This window comes from Bubalus kerabau, chromosome 4 (assembly GCF_029407905.1).
Source record: "Bubalus kerabau isolate K-KA32 ecotype Philippines breed swamp buffalo chromosome 4, PCC_UOA_SB_1v2, whole genome shotgun sequence".
Lineage (NCBI taxonomy): Eukaryota > Metazoa > Chordata > Mammalia > Artiodactyla > Bovidae > Bubalus > Bubalus kerabau.
The window spans coordinates 30318167-30341973 of NC_073627.1; the positions used below are offsets into that span (position 1 = coordinate 30318167).

Below are 23807 nucleotides of genomic sequence, written 5' to 3' on the forward strand. Positions count from 1 at the left end.
GAAGAAAGGAGTCAGGTGGCATCAGTTAGCTTGCCTTGTATTCAGGGCCTGTCTGATCATTGGTTTGGACCAATATGTTGTGGCGGGGGTGGGGGGAGGCGGCAGGGAGGGAAATGAAGGGCCTGTACTGTTTTTTAATTTATTTATTAGCTGTGCTGGGTCTTCGTTGCCGCTCAGGCTTAGCTGCAGTGAACGGGGGCTACTCTAGTTGCGGGGCTACTCCTATCGCGGCAGTTTCTCTTGTGGAGCACTGGCTCTAGGGCACACAGACTTCAGTAGTTGAGGTACTTGGGGTTAGTTGCCCCAAGGTATGTGGGATCCTCTCAGACCAGGGATTGAACCCGTGTCCCCTGCATTGGCAGGTATGTTCTTAACCACTGGACCACCAGGGTTGTCCAAGCACTTGGTTTTTCTAAAATGGTGGACAACCGACAGAAATACAGAGTTCAAAGAGCTAATTCAGGCAAACTGGAGGGAGAAATCAGACCTTTTCCTATGTTGACAGAAAGAAGGGCTGAAAAAGCTAAAAAGCAGCAAAAATGAAGAGTGTTCTAGGAGAGGGGAACGTTACATCCCAGGAGGGCTTCCTTTGTGGCTCAGACAGTAAAGACTGTGCCCGAAATGCAGGAGACCTGGGTTCAATTCCTTGGAGAAGGAAATGGCAATCCACTCCAGTATTCTTGCCTAAAGAATTCCATGGACAGAGGAGCGTGGCGGGCTACAGCCCATGGGGTCTCAAAGAGTTGGACAGGACTACGTGACTATACTACATCCTGGACAGGCCCTATTCATCTTGTTTGGGTGGTTCTCATCTTAGAAAAGGCACAGGCTTTTATTGGCTGGCTTCTCTTGTAGCTCAGTCGGTAAAGAATCTGCCTGCATTGCAGGAAACCTGGGTTCGATCCCTGGGTCGGGAAGATTGTCTGGAGAAGGAAATGGCAACCCACTCCAGTACTCTTGCCTGGAAAATCTCATGGACAGAAGAGTCTGGTGGGCTGCAGTCCATGGGGTAGCAAAAAGTCAGGGATGACTGGGCAACTAACACTTACTTGCGTATATCCAGAAGATTCTGGGTGGACCCATCTCAAAAAGATGAGATTCTAATGAACATGCCCTTCTCCTCAACTTTGGGGATTGTTGGGAAAGTCTTGGAGTCATGAAAACCCCATTACTCCTAACTCTTAGCGGGCAGGAGGACAGACAGAGGCCTTGGATTAGGGGGTGAAGCTTGGATGCAGCCTGGGGTTGGGGTGGGGGAAGGAGTGCTGTCAGCCAAGCAAGCGTCAGGACCTACTAAGTTCGCTGCCCACAGGGTGGGGACCAACAACCAGACCTGGCCTTTGCTGGGAAAGACCAGGTAACCAGGAAAGGAGAAAAGTGAGCGCCTCTTGAGTGAAGACACCACGGGGCAGGTTTTCGGTGTGTGTTGGTGTGGGGTGGAGGAGTTCTCTTATTAAGGCCCTCATTCCTCTTGGGTCAGTAAGTGGAAGGCCATCTTCCAGAGGAAGGCTGCACCCCAAGGGGGCCCTCGCAATGGGGCCCCAGCGATGTCCCCGTCCCGGTTTGTCGTGCCCTCTCCACTCCGCACCCTAGCCGCCTGAGGTTTCTCACGGGCCGCCAAGTCCAACGAGCTGCAAACTGCTGGCACCTGGGGAGGGCAAGCCCAGGAGAAAATGCTTTGACTCGGTGCCCGGCGGGGGAATGCTGACTCCAGGCCTCCCCTCTTCCAGTACTTTTCCCATGCGCCCCCACGAAGGCCACCCCTCCACCAAGCCCAGGGGGTCATGGAACTGCGAGGGGTCCCCCCGCCCCAGTCGGCAGGGGTGGGGGGGGTGGGGCGGTGGGAAGTGGAGCCCCCTCCTCACCCGACCCCCTGCCCCGCCTCCCACGTGCTTCCTGGGCTAACGAAGTCGCCTGAGCTCAGGCTCCTCTGGCGCCAGCATGGTCACCCCTGCCCCCTCTGCCACCCAGACCCCTGCGGCCCCCCGCTGGCACGAATGCCTGCAGGCCCTGCAAGGACCTCTGCCGCCCGACTTGGGGTCCAGACGGCGGGGCTGGCGGTGCTCCCGGCCCCTGGTGAGTGTGCAGCCCGCCCCCACCCCTGCGGTTCCCCTCTTGGCGCTCACCCTGTGTCCCCCGCTGTCCCTTATTCCGCGGTCACACGTGGTCCTTCATCCCATGGCCCCTCCCCGCGGACCCCTTGTCCCCCGCGGCACTCCCATGTCCTCCCGCCCCCGTTGTCCGGCCCGTGGACAGTGTCCGGCTCCGTCTGGGCCCCGGGGCCGGTGTAACGCGCTGCCTCCGCCCTCGCCCACCAGTTCCCGGAGCCGCACAGCGAGCGCGGTGTTCTGCGGATACCTGGGCAAGGTCGAGCTGTCTCGGTAGGTTTTTACATTCCTTTCATTAGGACTGAGAAGAAGGAAAAACCTGGAATTTAAATGGTCTTGTCTGGCACTTGCACCTTTATGGGGTCAGAGCTTGCCCCAAGGGTTCCCTTATCTTCAGATTTGGAAAGAGATCCTATGGACTACGTAGGAAAGGTGTTTTCCTTACTCTCAAACCAGCCCCAGGGGAAGGTGAAAGTGAAGTCGCTCAGTCGTGTCCCACTCTTTGTGACCCCAGGGACTGTAGCCCACCAGGCTCCTCAGTCCATGGAATTTTCCAGGCAAGAGTCCTGGAGTGGGTTGCCAAGAGGCCCCACCTCTAATTACGCAAGAAATTTGTAGCCATGAGACAACTCTGCAGGTAGAACATGAAAAACTGCATTTCCCCCTTTATTATGAAGTTAAACTAGGTAACTTATCTACATCTAGACTGGCTGCCATTAGTTAGAATTAGTTCACTGAGTTCAGTCACTCAGTCGTGTGGGACTCTTTGAGACCCCATGAACCACAGCATGCCAGGCCTCCCTGTCTATCACCAACTCCCAGAGTTTACCCAAACTCATGTGCATTGAGTCGGTGAAGCCATCCAACCATCTCATCCTCTGTTGTCCCTATTTCAGCCTCATAGTAAAGTGTCTCCCATCCGCCATGGATTGAAATTATACCTTCTTTGAAGACCTGCATTTTGGAGAGTTCCCTGGTGGTCCAGTGATTAGGACTCTGCCCTTTCACTACAGAGAGCATGGGTTCAATCCCTGGTTGGGGAACTAAAATCTCACAAGCAAATGGCATGGCCAAAACCAAGAAACCACCATGACATCCCGGCTTTTTTGTTGGTGAAGTCGTGGACAGCTGCCTGTCTCCTGCATTTCATCAAGGCCTTCAAAGGTGAGAAACTCCTGCTGGTGATGGCAGGTGGTCTTTCCCAGTCTCAGAAAATGTCCCTTCTGTCCCCACCTAGATGGATGTACAGCCCTAAATCATGACGACCTTGGCACATGGACTCAGACGTCTTATTTTCACGTCTGTTATTGTGAACCCATTTGGTGGGTTGCCTTTTCATTTTTTTGATGGTTTCCTTTGGTGTGCAGAAGCTTTTAGTCTTATGGAGTCTTGGTTACTTTTACTTGGTGCCTTTGATTTTGATGTCAGATCCCAAACAACTTACTGCCCAAGTTTTCTTCCAGTTTTATGGTTTCAGCTCTTGCACCCATTTTAAGTTAACTGTGTGTGTGGTGCGACATAGGGGTCCAGTTTCATTCTTTTGCACGTGGACTCCCCTTTCCCAGCGTCCATTTTTGGACAGTCCATCCAGTACACCATCCTATACTTTTCCTCGTTGATGATCTCTGGGTGGCCTCTTCTATGTTCACTGACACCCTCAGGACCCAAGTGCCTGTCTCCTTGGCTGTGTTGGTTTACCTCTCTCCATTTCACCGGCTTCCAGAACCCCCGAATCCAGTTTGGGTCCCCCACCCTGCACATTCCCAGCCCTCCACTTGCACCCACAGTAGAAGCTTTGAACTTTACACCTCCACTCACCTCCTTTTATCCCTGGAGCCGTCTAGTCCTCATACCTGTGTCTCCTGGCCTCTGCCCTCATGGGGTCTTCTGTGCCCTGATCTCTTCACCCTTCTTTCCTCTGCAGCCCCCTGCTTGATCCCCTCCCAGAACCCAGGGCCAGTCAGTGCCTGACCACCCCTTCTTCCTCTTCCTTAAGAACTGCCACCTGGACCATCACTCTCCTCTTGAGACCAGCCTGCCACCCGGGCACAGAACCGTCCTCTCTCCTCCAGCCCCTTCGCTTTAACTAGTCCTGCTGAATTATGATAAAGGTCTCCAGGTCTCATTTTCTGTAAAAACTTGTCTCTTGTCCACTCCTCTCTAGCCTCTGTCCTCTTACATCCCTTGCCAGAGAGTCTGCACTAGGTCTCAGTAATGCAATAGATACAAACCTAAAATTATACAGATAGGCCTGAGAAGAGCATGTGGGAAGCAGGTATGTTGCAAAGGCAGGCGTTTCTGTGGACACAGTCTCAGATAAGGGGTTTCTGTGTGAGTGGCAAGATAGCGAATTGCTAGGGAGAGAGTAGGCTCATTTTGAGAAAAATATTTATGAAAGCCAGACACAGTTAACATTTTTTCTTTTTTTACCTTGTGAGAAAATTCTGAATATATTATGATAGGATTTACAAAAGTATTTGGTTTTAAGAGAACATTTCTATATACCCACCTTGTTCCACAAAGCATTTGAGTTGGTTTATAAAAATACTTCCAAAAAAGGTTCACATGTGACTTTTTATTCAATATAAAACTCTTTGAGAGATTGACATGCTTCATCTTTCTCTCTTCCTGGAAGGCAGAGGTGTCTCGGAGCTTTTGTCCCGACACTGTGAACCTCCCACCCACCACATTGGGAGTGTGGCGTCTTAGCCACTGGACCACCAGGGAAGTCTTCAAGTGTGAACTTTAAAATGGTTATGATGTTAAAACAATACACCACATAGTCATGACTGGAGTAAGAAGCGGAGAAATGGCTAACATGGTGAGTTTCACATTACATGTATTTTGCCACAATACATACAAATGAGAAGTAGTAGAACTGGAATATGTGAAAGATGGAGACCTGTTTTACATATACTAGGAATTCCACAGGGAGAGGCTCTACTGGTAGGGATGCAGAATTCAGGCATTGATGAGAGAGACCAGAAGAAGACTGAAGTGATAGTAATGATATTATATTCAGCAATAATAACACTGTATTAGCGCTTCTAACCTGTGCAATTAGGCAAGAAAAGGAAAATGCGTTGATTAGAAACTGAATGGCTGACATGGCTTTCCTGTCCTGTTTGTGGATTTTTCTCCAGCGGATCTCTCCACTACATAGGAAGGCTCAGTGGGCAGCTCAGTACAGAGTTGGGCTTGGTCCCATGACATCTTTACTTTAGGGTTTAGGTAGGGGGGTGGCGGCAGAGAGCAGCAGCCCTGCCCTCCCCCTCCAGCTCACCCCACCTCCTATCCCCCAGGATGAGAAGGGCTTAGCTCTGAGGTGCTCACAGAACCAGAGAGCTCTGGCATTTTGCTTTTCTGTTTGCCCAGTCTCTGTGCAGTGACCTCAAGGGAGGGGTGGTCAGCAGTGAGGTCTGGCTGAGCTGCCTGTGACCCAGAAGTGAGTCCCCAGCACCACTACCACTGCCTCCTGGGGCTCCCCTGGGAAGAACTGGTGGGACCTAGCCTTCTTTTCTGTGGTCCTTCCCCCTTGCTGAAGCTTGGCTGCTCATGTTCAGTGTTGTTAATGGATTTCGTTTCTGTTAAGTACCTTTACTGACATTTTTGTGGCATTTTGGGAAGGAAGGGGGATAAGCATGTGAGCTGGCCATTCATCATGAGCTGAAGCCAATACATATACTTTGGACCCACAAGTCTTGTAAATTTTTATATAGTGAGGTCCATTGTTTCTCAGATTCCTAACGATTTTTAATACATATGTTTTTATCAACTTCACTTGAGTTGGCTCTCCAATAGCAACAAATTAGACGGTTCTTTGGAGGATGCTGCTTCTAGTAGGAACTAGAAGTTAAAGCTGACATGTAAATTATTACAAGCAGACATGAGATTCAGTTCAGTTCAGTTGCTCAGTCGTGTCTGGCTCTTTGCAACCCTATGGACTGCAGCACGCCAGGCCTCCCTGTCCATCACCAACTCCCGGAGTTTATTCAGACTCATGTCCATTGAGTCAGTGATGCCATCCCACCATCTCATCCTCTGTCGTCCCCTTCTCCTCCTGCCTTCAATCTTTTCCAGCATCAGGGTCTTTTCCAATGAGTCAGTTCTTTGCATCAGATGGCCAAAGTACTGGAGTTTCAGCTTCAGCATCAGTCCTTCCAATGAATATTCAGGACTTATTTCCTTTAGGATTGACTGGTTGGATCTCCTTGCAGTCCAAGGGACTCTCAAAAGTCTTCTCCAACATCACAGTTCACAAGGATCAATTCTTTGGCGCTCAGCTTTCTTTTCAACTCTCAAATCCATACATGGCTACTGGAAAAACCATAGCTTTGACTAGATGGACCTTTGTTGGCAAAGTAGTGTCTCTGCTTTTAAATAAGCTGTCTAGGCTGGTCATAGCCTTTCTTCCAAGGAATAAGCATCTTTTAATTTCATGGCCATAGTCACCATCTGCAGGGATTTCGGAGCCCAAGAAAATAAAGTCTCTAACTGTTTCCACTGTTTCCCCATCTATTTGCCATGAAGTGATGGGACCAGATGCCATGATCTTAGTTTTCTGAATGTTGAGTTTTAAGCCAACTTTTCACTCTCCTCTTTAACTTTCATCAAAAGGCTCTTTAGTTCTTCTTCACTTTTCTGCCATAAGAGTGGTTCCATCTGCATATCTGAGGTTACTGATATTTCTCCCAGCAATCTAGATCCAGCCTGTGCTTCATCCAGTCCAGCATTTCTCATGATGTACTCTGCATATAAGTTAAATAAGTAGGGTGACAATATACAGCCTTGATGTACTCCTTTCCAATTTGGAACCAGTCTGTTGTTTCATGTCCAGTTCTAACTGTTGCTTCTTGACCTTCATACAGGTTTCTGAGGAGGCAGGTAAAGTAGTCTGGTATTCCCATCTCTTGAAGAATTTCCCAGTTTGTTGTGATCCAGTCAAAGGCTTTGGCATAGTCAGTAAAGCAGATGTTTTTCTGGAACTCTCTTGCTTTTTCAACAATCCAACAGATGTTGGCAATTTGATCTCTGGCTCCTCTGCCTTTTCTAAATCCAGCTTGAATATCTGGAAGTTCATGGTTCACATACTTTTGAAGCCTGGCCTGGAGAATTTTGAGCATTACTTTGCTAGCATGTGAGATGAGTGCAGCTGTGCGGTAGTTTGAACATTCTTTGGCATTGCCTTTCTTTGGGGTTGGAATGAAAACTGACCTTTTCCAGTCCTGTGGCCACTGCTGAGTTTTCCAAATTTGCTGGCATATTGAATGCAGCACTTTCACAGCAGCATCTTTTAGGATTTGAAATGGCTCAACTGGAATTCCATCACCTCCACTAGCTTTGTTTGCAGTGATGCTTCCTAAGGCCCACTTGACTTTGCATTCCAGGATGTCTGGCTCTAAGTGAGTGATCACATCCTCGTGATTATCTGGGTTGTGAAGATCCTTTTTGTATAGTTTTTCTGTGTATTCTTGCCATCTCTTAATATTTTCTGCTTCTGTTAGGTCCATACCATTTTTGTTCTTTATCGTGCCCATCTTTGCATGAAAAGTTCCCTTGGTATCTCTAATTTTCTTGAAGAGATCTCTAGTCTTTCTCATTCTATTGTTTTCCTCTTATTTCTTTGCATTGATCACTGAGGAAGGCTTTCTTCTCTCTCCTTGCTATTCTTTGGAACTCTGTATTCAAATGGGTGTATCTTTCTTTTTCTCTTTTGCCTTTCACTTCTCTTCACAGCTGTCTGTAAGGCCTCCTCAGACGACCATTTTGCCTTTTTGCATTTGTTTTTCTTGGGGAATGTCTTTATCACTGCCTCCTGTACAATGTCACAAACCTCCATCCATAGTTCTTCAAGCACTCTGTCTATCAGATCTAACCTCTTGAATGTATTTGTGACTTCCACTGTATAGTCATAAGGGGTTTGATTTAGGTCATACCGGAATGGTCCAGTGGTTTCCTCTACTTTCTTCAATTTCAGTCTGAATTTGGCAATAAGGAGTTCATGATCTGAGCCACATTCAGCTCCCGGTCTTGTTTTTGCTGCCTGTATAGAGCTTCTCCATCTTTGGCTGCAAAGAATATAATGAATATGATTTTGGTATTGACCATCTGGTGACGTCCATGTGTAGAGTCTTCTCTTGTGTTGTTGGAAGAAGGTGTTTGTTATGACCAGTGTGTTCTCTTGGCAAAACTCTGACATGAGATTAAAGCCAGTTTATTCTACCATCCGTGTTTCACTAACAGCCCCTGAGGGCAGCAACCGTATCACAGGAATGACAAGAGATAATCCTGCAGGTTGAGTAATGTTCTGTTTAAAAAGCAGGCAAGCTTAGAGCTTCAGATTTCTATACCCAATTAAAAGTTTTGGCATCTGAAGGGCCATACTTCAGTTTAGTGGGTAATTAGACACAAGGAATGCTGGACACATAATGTGTGATGGGGTCAGATTTCATCAGCTTTTGCGATGTTCCTAGAGTGCCAGGTTTGTTCTGAGTGCTTGTTTCACATGGGTCATTTAATTTTTTAAAAGGCTTTACTTCTTTTTTTGAAGCTCCAATACTGTGGCCACCTGATATGAAGAACTGACTCACTGGCAAAGACCCTGATCCTGGGGAAGATTGAAGGCAGGAGAAGGGGACAACAAAGGATGAGATGGTTGGATGGCATTACTGACTTGATGGACTTGAGTTTGAGTAAGCTCCAGGAGTTGCTGATGGACAGTGAAGCCTGGCGTGCTGCAGTCCATGGGGTTGCAAAGAGTCGGACATGACTGAGTGACTGAACTGAACCTCTTATTAAAAAATTAGTTTTGGCTGTGCTAGGTCTTTGTTGCTGCACACAGACTTTTTCCACTTACAGTGAGCAGGGCCTGTTCTCTAGCTGTGGTCCTCGGGCTTCTTGTAGCGGCTTTTTTCCTGCGGAGCACAGCCTCTACAGCATGTGGGCTTAGCATTTGTGGCCCTTAGTTGCCCCACAGCATGTGGAATCTTGCCAGACCAGGGATCAAACCTGCGTTCCCTGCATTGGCAGGCAGATTCTTAACCACTGGACTTGAGGAAACTCCTGGTTCATTTAATTTTTACATATTATTTCTATATTTACAGTTCACTAAATCTTGTAGAATGTAGCAAGGTTGAATGGACTTTTCAGAGTGTGTGTTTAGCTAATAAGGGAGGTGCTTTGCCCTCATACCCAGCATCTTTAAGAGGTTCCTATTCTGCTGCCCGTTTAAAAAGAAAAAAAAATTATTTTTTGGCTGTGGTAGGTCTTCCTTGCTGTATGAGGGCATTCTCTAGTTGCAGCGAGCAGGGGCTACCCTTTGTTGAATGCTCGGGCTTCTCACTGTGGTGGCTTCTCTTGTTGCAGAGCACAGGCTTTAGGTGCACAGGCTTCGTAGTTGCAGCACAGGGGCTCAATCGCTGTGGTGCAGGGGCTTAGTTGCTCCATAGCAGGTGGGATCTTCCTGGACCAGAGATCAAACCAGTGTCCCTTGCACTGCAAGGTGAATTCCACCACTGGACCACCAGGGAAGCCCCTACTTGGCTGCCTTTGACGGGGGAGTGGTCTGGGCACTGCCTGTTACAGCCAGTGAGGCCAAACCGCTTGTTTACATCACACAGCAAGGACACACTGGACCGGGTCTGGATCCCAGACCTCTGACTCCACCTCGGGTTTCCATGCAGGTGGACCCTAGTGCACTGGTATTCTGACTTTCAGACCTGACTTCTCATGACTTGTGGTTGTTTGTTCCCAGGTGCCCCCTGGCCTCAGTGTGGCAGCCAGTGTCCAGACGGGCAGTGCCCTGGGGGTGGGAAACAAAGCACAGGAGCGACACTCCTGCGTCACCACCCTCCTGTGCATGGTAAGTGTGACGCGGCTCGAGGCTGCCTTCTGAGTTTTATCTGAGTTAAATTTGTGTATCACGAGTTCTCCAGGAATTGGTTTACATATGTAAACTCAACTGAAATTTTATTCATGTTGTCTCCAGTTTACTCAGTTAAATAAAACTCCCGATTATGATTTTGTTATCAGGTCCCAACTAAATACTGTTCTCTTGGGCCCTAAAGGGAATCATTGCAAAGGCAGTTGTGACCATGTGCAGGCTCCTTTCTGATGAGCATGTGTGCCCAGCCCTCCAGGTCCCTGCACTCCGACCCCTGGGCAGTCTGAATGTTCTGGAGTCTGAGCAATTAGAGAAGATGTCATCTTACTGAGCATCTTTTCTATGAGAAAAAGAAGTTAGAATCACTTCAGTGATTTTAGGTGATTTAAAGGTGACTTTAGCTGCCTTTTCCTGGACAGTCAGAAGAAACACTTAGATTTCTTAAGTCATTGACAGAGGTGTCCCGTGAGAAGTCAGTACTAGGATTACTTTTACTTCCTGTTGGTTCTTCAGTATTTTCCAGGTGTCTGTGCCCTTGTAATGGGATCTTACTTGCTGCTTTAAAGGATGTGGTTGCCTCTGCATTTACAAGGACAGGTATATACATCTTCTGGATGTACGTACATCTTCTACAGTGTAGATTTTATGCCTGCTTTCTTCACTGTACTTTTCTCACTCTGGGAGGTGAGTGGCATTTCACTCTACAGGAAAATCTGTAGTGCAGCCAGGATTGAGAACCAGAGCTAAACTTGAACAGGTTTGAATGAAGGAAGCCTGAGGAAACCCCCTCCATCCCTCCAATCAATCATTTATCAAACCAAAGTGGGGTTTCTCTTGTGCTCAGAGTTTGGAAAAAGCTCACCCCCAGACAGGCAGTTTCCTGTCCAGGGCACGCTGTGACAGCAGGCCCTCCTGAATCACCTGGGCGGTGTTTGCGCAGACCACTGACTCAATCTTAGGTTGAATTTCACGACATTTTCTGTGATGATGTGTTTGCATAGTTATTTAGATAGTTACTAATAAGTGTCCTGAATAAACCAAATCTTGATGAAAACACCTCAATAATTTTCACAGTTGCCCCAGATTATGCTTTTGAAGAAATCTGGCTTTACTGCTGTAAAGTGTGCTCATCTCGTGTCACTGATTTTAGACCAGAGCTTAAAACGTAGAATCTCAGGACTAAGGAGGTGGTCAGCTGGAGGAGCAGAAACTAGATTTACCCTCCTAAGCAGCTAAAAATCTAGACAAAATCTATTTTGTAAAAAATGGCTTTCAGACTCTGGACCACAGGCGGCACACGTGGATCTAAGGAGCAGCATGGAGGGGAGCCCGTGATTGCCTGGCTTACCACAGGGGAGCAGTTTCCAGGACCAAGTGCAGACGGGGGAATGTCCTTGGGCTGAGGAAATGGAGCTGGGAGTTGGGGAAGCTGTGTCATTTTGGGCCTCCACCATCTTGAGTTCATACAGACCTGGAGGCAGTGCTCGCAGCTCCACTTAGAGCAGGACTGTGTCCACTGTGCCTCGTCCTACCTGGCGGACTTTGGCTGAACTATTACCTTTTCTGTTTGTTTTGGCTGTGCTGGGTCTTTGTTGATGCACGCCAGGGGCTTGCTCTAGTTGTGGTGTGTGGGCCGGCTTCTCACTGCGGTGCTTGTCTTGGAGAGCAGCCCCTGGGGCACTCAGGCTTCAGCAGTAGCAGCACATGGCCTTAGTTGTCCCAAGGCATGTGCCATCACCCTGGACCAGGGATTGAACCTGTGTCCCCTGCATCGCAAGGCGGGTTCTTAACCACTTGACAGTGACGGAAGCCCAGTGAGGTTTTATGATGCCCTCATTTTCTCAAATAGGAAAGAAGTGTCTGGCCTGGGTGGACTGGCCACTCTGCCAGGTAACCACAACTGCACAGAGCCACAGGTTTCTGGTCACGACTACTTTCTTTTCCTCCAACAGGGACATTATTTCCCTAGTGAGCCAGGTAATGCTGATCTTTGCTGCTTTTCATCTGTTTGATGCACTTGCTCTGAGTACTGGTGGTTTTACTGTCTGCCACACTAGCACACTTTGTGTTTCTGGTTTTTAATTAAATGCCTATGATTTAATTTTCAAAAAGAGGGAGCTCTAGCTTCACATGGTTGGAGCCATTGGAGGGACAGGTGGGTGATGTGATGTGTGGCATCTGGGGTAGGAGAGCCCCAGGCTAGCCAGCCTCCCCTACTGTGTCTGGGCCTGGACACTCTGTAACCCTGGCCATGTGGTGACACCTCCAAGGCAGGCCATGCTACCTTGGAGTCAGTCCTGACCATGAGAAGATCCTCCTCCCACCTCATCTTTGTAGGCTTAGGGGTATTTGAAGACCCTTCTGCTGAACCCTAGAGTCATCCCGTGAAGCTTATTCCTGGTTTAGCAATGGGTCCTCATGGGATGATTTCTGGGTCCACTTGCCATCTTTCTGCTGTGTCTCAGTCACTCTGGAGACCTGGTGCCCGTGACTGGACACTGGCTACGGCAAGAATGTGACAGAGTGAGATAGTCATCATCCCACTGGCTGTGGGCGTTCTAGAAGCCCAACTGCATTAATATTTTCCAGCTATGATATCAGACTAGTTTTTGCTGAGAGTTCCATCCATGAAACCTCTACATTTTTTAAACACTTATGAACTATTCTTATGTTTTTTTAAATTGGTCAATTGATAGGTTATTCTTTGACCAAACCATGAGGTTCATGGGATCTTAGTTCTCTGACCAGGAATTGAACCTTGGCCATTGGTCGTGAAAGTGCAGAGTCCTAACCACTAGACTGTCAGAGAGTTCCCTTTAGGAACTGTATTTATAGAGATTTAAATGCTGTTATCTGGCGGACTTCTGATGAAGGCTGCTGTAGTTGTTGATGACGTAACTTTAGAAGCATACGTTCTCCTTTGTCTCTAAGGCGGGGCCCTGTTTTGAGATAGGATGTGTGACTGTACTCAGAGCGTGAAGTGCCAGGTGGTGTTCTGACCTGACCTGGTGACACAGGAATGACTGCAACATCAGCTGCTTTCCTTCCCTTTGGGGCACCTGCCGGGGACCAGCCCCGGCTGAGCCAGGGTATTCGAAGGAGAGACGGCGTAGGCGAGGGTCAGGGAACAACTGCTTAATTACACTTTAATTAAGGATACAAAGAGTAATAGAATAAGGATAGCTCAGTGAGGAAATTCAGTGGAGAAAAGCGGCTGAAATAAGGATAGCTCAGTAGGAAAATTCAGTGGAGAAAAGAAGCTGAGTGGCTTGGTTTACGCGGAAAATCAATATAACCCGTGACACCAGGTTAGCTCTGACCACGGAGGCCGCAGGCGCCCTCTCGAATAGCGGAAGGTGCCCCACCTTAGACACCTTCTCGAGTGGGTCTTAGAAGCCCAGGCAAATAAATGGTCGCAGAGGACATCCGCGCTCCAGATGGACGCTCAGCTGGAAGTTAAAGGGAAGAATGACATGGGGAGACCAAGCGTTGGTGAGCAAGGCCCGCACTTTATTTTCCAAAGTAGTTTTTATACCTTAAGGTATGCATAGAGGATAATGGGGGAAGGGGTGGAGTCATGCAAGGACAGCAGTTCCTGGTTCTAATCTAAGCCAGGCTTTCAAACTTATCATATGCAAAAGTTCAGGTGATTGACATCATCTTCTGGCCCGGAGGCCTGTTAACATTTTAAGAAACTTATTTTTCTCTAAAGGTGATTATTCCAAAGTCAGGCACCAGCCTTCCAAAAAGCATTGGACAAAGCTGCATTTTACATTTCTATACACCCATTATATCAATCAATACACTGCCAAGGACACAGTAGGTAAGGAGTATGGAGACTTAGCAGCAAACATTGGCCCAACAAGTGAAAAACCCTTCACCAATACAATTTCTAATCAATCTCTTAACTACTCAAAGGAATCTGTGTTTAGGCAGTTTAGAACATCTTCTGCCTCTCACAGTTGGGAGGCTCTGAACAATCACATGTGGCCGGAAAAACCCATTCAGGCAGGCTAGAGGATTTCCAAAGGAGTTTGTAGGTTGAAACACTGTCACACCCAGGAATTATTAACTGGAGCTGTAAGCTAACTCTCTTTTCAGAGAGAGGTAGTGGGGGACAGCCCCCCGTAAAGTCAGAGGTGTAGGTGAAAGCACAAAGCAGAAAGTAGGCAGACTCTGGTTTGGGGGGTAGATGCTCGAGAATTTCCAGGGGGACTCCTGAGGCTCGATCCCGCCTTTGCGTATGCCGAGCCTCCTTCCTCATGACCTTTGTCATGGGCGGAGTGCCTCACGCTGGCTCCTGGCAGTGATAGAATTCCAGTTGAGCTATTCCAGATCCTCACTCAATATGCAATATGCCGGCTCCCGGCAGGCACCTCTGGTGGAGTCCTGAGAGGAGCAGGGTGCTTTCCTGAGTGCCACTGGTTACTATGTGTGTGGTTCTCTCCCTGGAACATCTCTGATGTCTGCTGCTAATCATGGGATGACAGGTATGTGTCCGAGTCCGAGGTGACTTGCCTCGGATCCTGCTTGTCACGTTGAGGTAAACTGAGATACAAAGCAGTTATCTGCAAAGTGACCCTTGTGGAATAGGAAAAATTATTTCCTCCCTAAATAGTTATTTTGCGTATAGCATTTACACTTTGTATATTTGGCATACAAGAATAGTTTGTGTATTAAGCACACAAAAACACTGGAAATGTCCACTTGAAAATAAACATGACCCTGCCCTCAGGACGAGACCAGGATCTAGTAAGTAATCACACACTTACTCCATTTGGGTTAAGTGATGTGAACACTGTGAGCACCTGTGATGGCTGGAGGGAGCTGGCTGGGAACAACTCCCTGAGTCATGACTCAGTAGCTCAGATCTGGGACATGTCTAGAATCACTAGACAAGGTGAGCCCCATTTTTTGGAAAAGGTTCTTTCTCTGTTGAATGGTCTTGGCACCCTTGTCAAAAATCAGTGGGCCAGAGATGTGAGGGTTTATTTCTGGCCTCTGTTGTGCTCTATTTGTCTCTGTCTGGCTCATGCCAGTACAACAATGGATTGCTGTAGCTGTGCAAGTTGCTTCTATGAAAATTTTTATTGAAGTAGAGTTGATTTACAATGCTGTGATTTCTGCTCTACAGCAGAGTGACTCAGTTATACAAACATATACATTCTTTTTCATTTTCTTTTCCATGATGATTTATCCCAGGATATTGGATATAGTTGCCTGTGCTATACAGTAGGTCCTTGTTGTTTATCCATCCTGTATGTGATAGTTCGCATCTGCTAATCCCAAACTCCCGAGGCCCCCACCCCTAGGAACCCCAAATCTCTTCTCTATGTCTCTGTTCCTGTTTTGTAGGAAAGTTCTTTTGTGTCATGGGGCTTCCCTAGTGGCTCAGACGGTAAAGCGTCTGCTTACAGTGAAGGAGACCAGGGTTCGATCCCTGGGTTGGGAAGATCCCCTGGAGAAGGAAAAGGCAACCCACACCAGTACTCTTGCCTGGAAAATCCCATGGACAGAGGAGCCTGATAGGCTACATTCCATGGGGTCACAGAGTCGGACATGACTGAGCGACTTCACTTTCACTTTTGTCATATTTAAGATTCCTAGGCAGTAAGTTTTGAAATCAGAAAGTGAAGTCTTCCAATCTTCCAAGTCTGTTCTCAGTTTTTTGTTGTGGCCATTCAGGGCCCCTTGCAGTTCCATGTAAGATCAGCTTTTCCATTTTCCCTAAAAGGCCACTGGAAGGTTTTTTTTTTTTTTTCGGTTGTGCTGTACAGCTTGTGGGATCTTAGTTCCCCACCCAGGGATTGAACCTGGACCCTTAGCAGTCAAAGTGCCAAGTCCTTCTTACCCATTGGACCTTCAGGTAATTCTAGAATTTTTATCAGGGTTGCACTGAATCTTCAGATGGCTTTGTGGAGAATTTTGAAGTTTTTATTAGGATTGCATTGAATCTGTTGGTTTGCTTTGGAGAGAATACTGCCATGTTAAGTCTTCCAACCCATGAACAGAGACTGTCTTTCCATTTATTTAGGCCTTTCTTACATCAATGTTTTGTAGTTTTCAATGTATATGTCTTTGACTTCCCTGGTTAAATTTATTTCTAGATATTTTATTCTTTTGGATGCTCCTGAAATTTTCTTAATTTCATTTTCAAATTGTTCTTTGCTGGTGTATTAAAACACAGGTGATTTTTGTTGTTGATCTTGTAAGTTTGCTGAATTCATTAATTAGTCCTAGTATTTTTGTGTGTATTAATTCTTCAGGATTTTCTATATATACGGTCATGTCACATACCAACAAATAGTTTTACTCCTTCTTTACCAATTTCAATGCCCTTTATTTTTTCTAGCCTTATTGTTCTAAAATAGGATTTTAACATTTTTAATTTTCAGTTTCATTTACTTATTTTTAAAAAGTTTTTATTGGCGTGCAGTTGATTTACAATGTTGTGTTGATTTCTGCTGTACAGCAAAGTGAATCAGTTACACATATACATATTCTTTTTTTCCAATAGGTAATTACAGAGCAGTACTTTTATTTTTATTAAAAAATAGGACTTCCCTGGTGGTCCAGTGTAAGACACTGCTTTTCCAATGCAGCGGGTGCCAGTTTGATCCCTAGTCAGGGAACTAAGATTCCCACATGCCATGTGGTGCAGTAAAAAAAAAAAAAAAAGTACAGCTATAATTTACAGGATGCGAGATAATTTTTCTTGGAGGGCCTTTGCAGAAATACGCTGTTTATGTACTTTATGTTGTTTATGAAATTTATGAAGATATCAGATACCATCCCCCATTTGCGCCATCTGACACCTGGAAAAGCTGGTGTCTGAACAGGTGAAGCAGTTTCTCACAGACAGCAGGTGAGGAGACAAGATTTGAGCCCAGACAGTTGCCCCTAGAGCCACTCTAGTTACTGTGGTGTGCGTGGTCTCCCCGAGGTTTGAGTCCCTCATTCACCCCGCACACTCACTGACACCTGTGCACGGCGGCCTGGGCAGTGCTGGAACCCAGGGAACACAAAGAACCCGTCTGCTCTGAGCTCACCCCAGGCTCTTGGTGTTTACTCCTCTCTGTTCTTTGGCACTTTCCCCACCTTGTGCTCTCAGGGTGCAGGCATTCCCTGAGGGCTGAGATTATCCTCTTGTTGTCCTGTCCCTACTCTCCTCCTTGGAAGGTGTGGGGTTCAGCCTGGTGCCCAGGGCTCTCAGCTCTGGACCTGACTTGGTACCTAAGCTCCTGGCTGCCCAGATGTTCGCAGGCAGTCTCACTGATGTCTTAGTTCAGGCCCCCAGGCGAGAACTCTGCCCAGGTCAGGCTGCCAAGTCTTAGCCAGCTCTGACTGTGAGATCTCAGGCTTATTGCACTTTCAGAGGAGAGGAGGTGAGAATTTGTAAGGGCTATGGCATTTATCTTAGCGTTTGTCATCTGCAGGAACCACGGCACCCACTCAGGTGCTATTCATTACACTCATTAAGGGGGTCTTGCTCAGTACCCAGTTTCCTGTTGGGGGGACTGCAGAGGAGAGGTGCTTGAGGCAGATTCTGTTTTCCAGACACTTCATTTCTTCCTTAGGGAAATTCTCCCCTCCTGGGTTTCATCTCAGGATAGCACCAGAAGATCTCTAAGTCCAGCTGCCCGGCGATCCTTGGCCTGGAGGACACCTGTGTTCTTACAAAGTGGGCGCCCCGCCCCTCTGACAACCTCAGCTCTTAAAATATTTGACGAGCATTATGGAAATGTTAGGCTCTGCTCAGTGTACTTTTCATCATCTTCCTCTTTCTTGTTAAGTTTACGCCCAGACATATAATCCCTTTGTTGTCATTGCAGACGGAGGCCTTCCCTTCCATTATATAATCTAAGTGGCGGTTGTTTGTATGTATGAGGCCTGTTAACTACTGTATGTGAATGCAGCTTGTTAAAATTCTGAACTCAAGTAGTTTTCAGTTGACTCCTGGGTATTACAGGCATTGTTGTTTAGTTGCTAAATCCTGTCTGATTCTTTGCGACTCCATGGATTACAGCCTGGCTAGGCTCCTCTGTCCATGGGATTGCCCACTGGAGTGGGCTGCCATTTCCTTTTCCAGGGATCAAAGACCCAAGGATTGAACCTGTGTCTCCTGCATTGACAGGCGGATTCTTACCACTGAGCTGCCAGGGAAGCCCCACTGAGGCAAACAATCATATAATACTTTTATATTCCCCTTACCAAAGGTTATACCACGCATTCCTTTTCTTGCCTAATGCCTGTAGTAGAATAAATTGTTGTGGTGTTAGTGGAAATGCTTGTCTTGTTCAGGACTTTAGTAGAGAAATATCAGAAGCCCTAGTTCTAAGTAGCATGCTGGATTTTGGCCTGACACACACACATACACGGGAAGATCCCCTGGAGGAGAAATGGCAACCCAATCCAGTATTCTTGCCTGGGAAATCCCATGGACAGAGGAGCCTGGCGGGCTACAGTCCATGGGCTGCAAAGAGTTGGACACGACTTAGCAACTAAACAACAACACACATACAGTGTAAACACATATTAATAAATCCATGTATGCATGTCTTCTTAATGATGCTCAAGAAAGATCCATGGAGTCTGCTTTATTGAAAGTTTCCAACAAAAATGGTTGAGCATTTTGTCAAATGTATTACATGTCATGTAAATAGAAATGGTTTTACTCCTTCCTAATTTTTATGCCTCATTTCTCTGGCAAGAATGTCTACAATAGGATTTTAACATTTTTTTCTATATTTTCCTCTAGCAGTACTTTTTTATTTCTTAAAATTTTTTACTTAAGTTAGATGATATATAATGTATGTAGATGATGTATAATATTGTTACAGGTGTATAATATAGTAGTTCACAACTTTTAAAGATTATAATAGCTGTAAATGGAACACTAAGTATTTACTATATTCTCTGTGTTGTACAATATATCCTTGTAGCTTATTTTATATGTAATAGTTTGTACCTCTTAATCCCCTGCTCCTATCTTGCCCCTCCCTGCTTCTCTCCCCACGGGTTAACTACTAGTTTGTTCTATCTGTAAGTCCGTTTTTTTTTTTTGTTATACTCACTGCTTATATTTTTTAGATTCAACATATAAGTAATATCACATAGTATGTCTTTCTCTGAATGCTCTACTTCACTTAGCATAATGCCCTCTAAGTCCGTCCGTTTTGCTGCAAATGGAAGAATTTCTTCATTTTTTTATCACTAAGGAATATTCTATTATATATATATACACACACACAAACCTTTATTCATCTTTTGATAAATACTTAGGTGCTTCCTTATCTTGGCAGTTGTAAATAATGCTGCTGTGAACACTGGAGTGCATGGATCCTACTGAATTAATGTTTTTGTTTTGTTCAAATACATATCCAGCAGTGGAACTGCAGGATCACTGGGCAATCTTATTTTCAGTTTTTCTGAGGAAGCTCTGTACTGCTTTCTACAGTAGCTGCGCTCACTCACATTCCCAGCAGTGCACGAGGGCTCCCTTTCTCCATATCCTCGCCAACACTTAAATTCTTTTTGATGATGGCCATTCTAATAAGTATGGGTGATAGCTCATTGTGGTTTTGATTTGCGTTTCCCTGATGGTTAACGATGTTGAGCCTATTTTCTGTGCCTGTTGGCCATCTGCAGATCGTCTCTGGAAAAATTTCTGTTCAGTTCTGCCCGTTTTTTGATGTTGAATTGTATGAACTATTTATATATGTTGGATGTTAACCCTGTATCAGTCACATCATTTGTAAATATTGTCTCCCATTCAGTAGGTTTTCCTTTACATTTTGTTGATAATTTCCTTGGCTGTGTGAAAGCTCTTAAGTTTCATTAGGCCCCATTTGTTTATTTTTTGCTTTTGTTTTAGGAGCTGAACCAAAAAAATTGCTATGCTTTATGTCAAACAGTGTTCAGTTCTTTGTTTCTAGCACTTCATACACTACCTGATGCAAACAAAGCCAGGAAATACTGGTTAAATCCCCACGTAAAGCAGCCAACAGTTTTGGGGGTGTTTATTGATGGACTGAATGCCATTGACAGATCAGTGGGAAGCCTGAGTCTGATCCTGGTCTGTAATTATCTAAAACTTTAAGGACGTTATGAGGGCTTCCCTGGTAGCTCAGTTGGTAAAGAATTCCACCAGCAATGCAGGAGACTCCGGTTTGATTCCTGGGTCAGGAAGATCTGCTGGAGAAGGGATAGGCTACCTACTCCAGTATTCTGGCCTGGAGAATTCCATGGACTGTATAGTCCATGGGGTCACAGAGTCGGACACAACTGAGTGACTTTCACTTTTGGGAAGTTATATTAACTGCAGTTTCCATCGTGGATACAGAAGGATGTCGATGGTGGTAGGAGCACAAGTGCAGAACACCTAAATGGGCTGCTCATTCCCACCCGCAGGTCTCTGGTCCGGGTTGATGGTCTTCCAAACCCTCCTCTACCTGGTGTACATCTGGAGGATCGACTGGAACTGTGCAGCAGGGCAGGTACCAGCGCGGGGGCCACTGGAGGAGGGGAGTGTGTGTGTGCATGCGTGCTGTGATTCCAGGGCAGGCAAGGACTCTTCCAGGGTGAGGATGGTAAGAAGCCCATGGGCAGCAGGACTCACTGCGACTCGTGAAGAGGCATTGGACGTTGAGAGTGAGGGCCAAAGGAAGCCTGTGTCCTCTTAATACGGAGCTAATTTCTCCTCTGCTAAGCAGGCACAGCCAGAGAGAGTTAGCTTAGAAACTAGCGTGTAAGGCCATCTTGGGAGAACAGTAGTGCTTCCCGTTTTTCCTGATCTGTTGTCTAGTTCTAGCGTCTCAAGGATCTTTGGTCCATAGTTTCCTGAGAAGCAGATGCTAAGTGTCTGTGGTCAGGGAGGTCCGTGGGGGCAGAGCCTGTCCTGCAGGTGAAAGACCGGGATCCTGACACTTGGGGTGTCTCTGGGTTGAAGGGTGAGCCCAGCCGACTGTGTCAGGTTCAGGGTGAGATGGTGGGAGGTCGGCCGAGGGGAGAGATGTCATGGATACGGGGACGTGAGGAGGAGCCGAGGGGCGCAGACCACCACTGTCCACGCCCTGACCGCCGCCAGGGCCCTCATGACTGCTCATGGGGACAGGCCATGTGCTCCCTCCCTTCAGTGTGGTCCACAAAGGCAGTGAGTGTATAGGGCGTTGTTATTTTCGTGAGCTGATGTTGGGGAGGACGACAGTGGTTTCTAGTGTCGTGTTCACGGTCACTGTCAGGACTGAGCAAGACTGTGCTCGGGGCGGAAGCTTCTGGTGTAGCTCCTGCAGAAGCATAACCACAGTCTGACCACGGAACCGGCCAGCATGGCTGTACTTCGTTTACCTCTGACACAGGTTTGAGCCAGGATGTGAGGGGACAGAGGCCATATCCAGCGCCATAGGTGAGGGGGTGTCCTCCAGTATTCTCATTTCTGTCTTTCCTACCTGGAGCTCAGAGTCGCTGGTGCAGGAGCCCCTGCTGCCTGCCCTCTGACCAGGAGATGGGCTCCAGGCCCCCAATGGGGTGTGGCTACTGTGGCCCATGTGTTAACAGCCAGTGACCAACAACCACGTGGGCTCATGTCACACCCAGGAACGCCTTCACTCAGACTCCCACATAAGTAAATATCATCTCCCTGTTCTCCACAAACAGATCTGTCCATCCTGGAGAAAGAAGCACGGGCTGGGGCCATCCTGCTGGACCTCATCCGACCCAAGAGCCAGACTGTGCAGCTGATCAGGGCGGCCCCTGCCATGACGTCCTGACAGGGACCCAGCTGATTGTGTAGGGCAGGGCTGCTGCAGTTTTGGCTGTTGCTATCCTCGCAGTGGGAATTTTAGTAAGACTCTTCACCGACCGTGGCTGAAATGGAATCATCCCAGCCCCAAACTACCACTGAGAACGATATGCCACACATGCAGCATGGGAGGTGAGCTCTTCACCTGGACCGTGGCTTCGGTCCCAGACAAGCAGGGAAAGGATGCGAGCTTCATGTTCTTATTCTAAGGATTCACACTATCGTTCCGGACATCAAGAAAAGCGTTACAATTTTAAGTGCACTTTTCTCCCAAACGTTAACTCTTATCATGGTTTTTAAGTCTGCACATTTGGTGCCCTGGCTGGCTGTGTTCTTTATCCCACCTTCCATTTAATACCTTCTGTCTTCCAGGAGAGCAGGTCCTCCAACAGTAACTGCTGGCCATGGGTGTGTTTGTGGCACTCTTGTGCATCCAGTCTCGTGTGTGAGTGTGCATGAAGTCCTGTCTCAGGCAGTGCCATGCAAGCTTTTATAAAATAAACATTTTAAAATATGTGCTCAGACTATTTCTAAGTGCTAACTTGTAGCTTACTGCCTTTGAAGAAATTTGTTAAACTTTTGTATTAATTAAAAGATGACTCTTGTGTTCTGTCCTGCTGCTTAGCTCCCAGGTGCTGGCAGGTATGGCCCCGGCGCCTGCTGGAGGTTTTTAGAGCCTTTAATAAGGAATCTGACCAACCAAACAAAGTCCTAAAAATGACTGACACTGGCACTTCCCCAGTATGAAGCCCACCAATGACCTGGAGAGCAGTCCTCCCTGGGGCCACGCACCTGCCCCCCTCACCCCACAGGAGGAGAGAGGCAGGAGAACCCCAATACTGTCACCTGCAGGCTACGACGCAGCACGACAAAGTTCTGAGGTCAAATTCACGTTAACAGGAAAGTAACCTTCACGTGTATAATTCAGCAACATTAGCCAGTGCGTCTGTGGTCTTTGTTACTATGCCACCCTGTACAGCATGCAGTATCTCACTGCCACTTGATTACAGTTTCAGTGCACGTCACTAATGACATCCCTCAGCTTCTCACAGGGTTACTGCCCGGCTCTGATGGTTTGGAGACATGTGCCCATTCATCTATGGGCTTGTCTTTCTGCTGTGGGACATACCCTCTGGGTGCTGGGCCCCTATCAGATGTATGGTTTGCAGTATTCTCCCCACCTCCCAATTCTGCCAGCTTTCTATGCACTTTCTTGACAGTGTCTACTCTTTGCACAAAAGTTTTTAATTTTGATGAAGCCCAATTTTTTCTTGCTTCTACTTTTTGCTGTCATATCTAAAAATCCATTGCCATGCTGTCAGAAAAAGATTTAAGTGCTGTTGGAATATAGAATATTATAGAAGAAATTTAAGAGTAAGAGACTCTGTGTTTCTAGTGTGACATTTAAGGAGCTTGGCAGGCATCACCTTGTCCTCAAACAAGAGCAGCAGGATTCATGTCTCTTCTGGCGCCAAATGTGCGGGGCTCACACACACCGCAACTGATGCTCCAGACCTTCCCACATCAGTGGGGCATCCAGCCACTCGACTCCAACACTATGTGGGGTTTGTGTCAGGCCCACAGGTCAAGGGCTCAGGCCCACAAGACGGCCCCCACTTAGAAGCCACTGCAGGTCCAGGCCACCTGTACTTCTGACAGACCATCTATAAATAGGGGGTTTCTGTGACCACCCCTCCAGCGACCCCTGCCCTCAGTTGGCTGGAACAGCTTACAGGGCTTAGGAATATATGCCCCATGGAAGCAGTGCATAGGGAAGGCACAGAGGTGATGGTGCTCTGGTGGTCTTTCTGATGACCAACCACCCTCCTAAAGCTACCTAGGGTAGCTACCCCCAAGAGTCACTTTATTAGCATAAACCCTAAACCCAAACTGCTCTACAAAGTACAGTCTACTTCTCCACTTGTTTCAGCCATTACACAAATGGAGAAGAAAACCCTGAGGAGATACGAGTATGCGTGTGCTTGGCGACTGTAATAAACACAGACACAAGCTCTGC

The 23807-nt window shown here is 47.0% G+C and overlaps 1 long non-coding RNA gene across 3 annotated transcripts; it reads left to right on the forward strand.

The window, feature by feature from the left end:
• Positions 1 to 67: 67 nt before the first annotated feature.
• LOC129649209 (uncharacterized) lies at positions 68 to 22014 on the forward strand. Of its 3 annotated transcripts, none has more exons than XR_008713016.1 (8): positions 68 to 284; positions 1972 to 2076; positions 3005 to 3272; positions 4744 to 4929; positions 8659 to 8800; positions 9862 to 9969; positions 20401 to 20486; positions 21646 to 22014. It is a non-coding gene; the product is annotated as an uncharacterized LOC129649209 (long non-coding RNA). The 3 variants fall into 3 exon arrangements; XR_008713017.1 differs by lacking the exon at positions 68 to 284 and adding an exon at positions 741 to 1357; XR_008713018.1 differs by lacking the exons at positions 68 to 284; positions 1972 to 2076 and adding an exon at positions 2318 to 2381.
• The last annotated feature ends 1793 nt before the right edge of the window (positions 22015 to 23807 follow it).